Source organism: Dipteris shenzhenensis, chromosome 16 (assembly GCF_047967505.1).
Source record: "Dipteris shenzhenensis isolate YYH24624 ecotype China chromosome 16, Dip_SZ_1.0, whole genome shotgun sequence".
Classification (NCBI taxonomy): domain Eukaryota; kingdom Viridiplantae; phylum Streptophyta; class Polypodiopsida; order Gleicheniales; family Dipteridaceae; genus Dipteris; species Dipteris shenzhenensis.
In genome coordinates, this window is record NC_141611.1 from 44563063 (window position 1) to 44566692 (window position 3630).

Here is a 3630-nt window from a genome sequence, read left to right on the forward strand (position 1 = left end):
TTCTGCTTTTAAGTTTGTTTAAATTCAATAAAAAACCTCAGAGGAAAAGAACTTTTATGTAGAATGGCAGTCAAGGGATCCTTGGTAAATGCTGCCCCTTTTGTTTTAATGCCTTCATAATCACATCAACCATGCCTCAGCACGGACCCAATCATTTTCTTGAAATGACCCACAATTTAACGTCTTCATATTCATTTACACCATATCTTTGCCCATGTCATTGAGCCCTCTGATTGAAGCAAACATTGCATGCTTGTGGCTTTTACCCAAATAAGACAGCAGCCTCTCGCTCAATATTGATGCCCTTTCCCATCATGAAGCCTATCACTTTTTCAGGATCTTGAAGCCTGCCAGCTGATGCATATATGCTCCATAGTACTACATATGGTGCTGTGTTTTCAGGATCCAGTTCCAAAACATGCTTTGTATTAAGTTTTCCTCGGTCCACATCAACCTCATATTTACAAGCACCCAGCAATGCCATGAATGGCACAACAGTAGGTTGAAACGGCATAACATTGATCATATGCTCTGCACGATCCAGCTGTCCAGCTCTTCCAAGCATATCAATCATGCAGACATGATGATCTGCTTCAGGTAATATGCTATGATCTTGAATCATGGATACAAAGTAGTTACAACCTTCATCAACCAGACCTGCATGGCTACATGCCAAAATAATGCTTAGGAAGGTGACCTCATCTGGCGCAATCCCTTTGCATCGCATCTGCTCAAAGAGTTGGAGGGCTTCTTTGCCTCGTCCATTCTGAGAGTACACTGCAATGATTGCATTCCACACTACAGTATCCCACTTTGGAAGGCAGTCAAATAATCTACGTGCGTCATCCAAGCTGCCACACTTGCCGTACATATTGACAAGCGCTGTTCCTATGAATGAATCTGAACCAAATCCCCCATCGAGGATGTGTGCATGCAGCCCTTCACCATAAGCAAGAGTGGCCTGGCAAGCACATGCACCAAGAAGACTGATGAAGGTGACCTTATCTGGCAGAATGCCCTCTCTGTACATTTGATCAACAAGGTCAAGGGCCACCTCACGTTGACCACTCTGAGAATACACAGCAATGATTGAAGTCCATGAAACCACATCCCTCACTTGCATTTTGCCAAAAACCTCCTGTGCATCTACCACACTTCCACATTTGCTGTACATGTTCACGAGGGCGTTTCCCAGAGCAACATCTAACTCTAATCCTAAGTCCAGAATGCGATTATGTATCTCTTTACCTATAGATAGGATCCTTTTACTAGCACAAGCAGCAAGAATGCTTATCAACGTGACCTTGTTTGGTGGAACTCCGTCTTCTTGCATTTTGTCAAATAATTGTAAGGCTTCTTTGCATTGTCCATACTGCACTGACAATGCTATCATGGCAGTCCACGTGACCACATTCCGTGCAGGCATTCTCTTAAACAGATTTTGTGAATCCATTAAGCTGCCACACTTGCCATACATGTTAAGAAGAGCATTCCCCACAACAACATCTGAATCAAATCCATGGTCACAAATGTGTGCATGCATAAGTTTTCCCTCCAATAGGGTTGCCTGGCTTGCACATGCATCAAGGATGCTGATGAACAAGACCTTGTCTGGCTCAAGTCCTTGCTGCTGCATTTTATCAAACAGATCAAGGGCCTCCTTGCCTTGCCCATGCTGGGCATGTGATGTAATTATGGAAGTCCATGAGATTATGTCCCTTTCACACATTCTGTAGAATATTTTCCGGGCATCCTCCAAGCTACCACACTTGCCGTACATACTAACAAGTGCATTCTCCACCGCCACATCTGGCTCAAAGCCAAAGCCCAGGATACGGGCATGGATCCGCTGGCCTTCAGCGAGGGCAGCCTGGCTGGCACATGCATAAAAAATACTTGGGAAAGTGATCTTGTCTGGCATGTTCCCTTCCAAGAGCATTTGGTGAAAGAGTTTGAGAACCTCCTTACAAAAACTATGTCGAGCATACAGTGCAATCATAGCAGTCCATACAACCAGATCCCTTTCAGACATTTTGTCAAATGTCTTCTTTGCATCCTCTAACCTCCCACATTTCCCGTACATATTAACAAGGGCAGTCCCCACCGAGACATCTGATTCAAATTCGGAGTTCACAAGCCTAGCATGCAGCCGCTTGCCTTCTTGCAGGGCTGCAACTGCAGAAACAATGCAGACAAACGTAACATGGCTTGGCATTACTCCTTCTTGTTGCATCTGACAAAAATATTGGATAGCTTCCTCACGGTGTCCTTGCCGGGCAGATATTCTAATCATGAAATTCCATAAGACCACCTTCCTTTGAGGCAAATTTAAAAATAATGTCAGAGCATCTTCGAAAGATTTGCATCTGCCATACATCTGTATAAGTTGACTACATAGAAACGAGTCTCTCTCCCGTCCATCCTTGATGATAAGGTCATGGACGCATCTGCCATCAAACAAGGCCTTTGTGTTCCCACAGGACCGCAAGAGAGTGGCATAGGTGGTGGCATGATCAGCCGCAAGGCCATGTTGGTCCCTGCGATGCACGGTCTCCTGCTGGTTTGGAAATGAGTTTTGGGTGAGGCTAAAACTATGGCAAATGGGCTTCCTGGAGGGTTTCAAAGTCCGCACCGTTGCAACAATCAGGGGATTTAAGTTTCTTGCGCTTATGAACATTGATCGGGGGAAATCGAGGTCTAAGCTTTGAATGCATTCTGAGTTTAAGCCAAATCTGTGCTTGAGTTTGTGCGAAAGGTATACATTCGTTGCGAGTCACGAAAACATTGCAAGCAAATTAACACAGTTTCTACGAGATCAAATCGATGCATGAAACAGAATAATCACAACGGAATGATGGAGATACACTAGACGTTGTTACTCGGCACATTTTTGTAGTGGCATGTGCTCATTTGATTTTTTGCATAGCCATCCCGATTTCATTTTGTTGCTAGAAACTCAGCTCCAGGCTATTGAGGTTTGTGGGTGCAGCAGGGTTTTGCGTTTTCTCCCGCGAAAGATTGTGAAGGTAGAGCTATGGTTTGCACCACCGCCTTATATTACCTTATTATCTCCTTTTTGTTTGGGCTTTTCATTATTATATGGTCTCCTAAGATTGAATCTTCAAGGCATGTAGACCAAGTGGTAAGAAGGTGAAGTAACTTCAGTGGGCTTGCCACAGATGGTGCGCATGAATTTGAACTTGGAAGCTAGGTGAGAGAAGAAGAAGAGGACAGAGAGAGAGAGAGAGAGAAAGGGGGAGAAAAAGAAGGGGTGCAAATAGCAAGACATAGAGAGTGGAAGAAGAGGACGAGTCGAATATGGAATTTCTAAAAAAGCCTTCAAACTAATCTCTCTTCTTCAAGCAGGGCCATCGTACACCCACGAGGCCAAGCCCCTCGGTGTATGTGTATATTCGATCCCCAACCATCCCCTCTGTCTACTCGTCCAGGGCTCTGTGTCCCACGTAAGGTTTTTTTCTTTTTTAAAATTATAAATGTGTGGGAGAGTTTTGCTTGGTTCTAGCCCAAGGCCTCAATCCCAGTTTTAAAAAAAAAGTTCAATAGATGGAGACATGTGTTTAGACGAGGCCAATGTTTGGGATGATCTTGTAGAGTTTCGAGCCACCATGC

At 44.3% G+C, this 3630-nt stretch overlaps 1 pseudogene; it reads right to left on the reverse strand.

Moving 5' to 3' along the window:
* Nucleotides 1-262: 262 nt before the first annotated feature.
* Nucleotides 263-2215, reverse strand: LOC147893015 (pentatricopeptide repeat-containing protein At1g15510, chloroplastic pseudogene; annotated as a pseudogene).
* Nucleotides 2216-3630: the final 1415 nt, after the last annotated feature.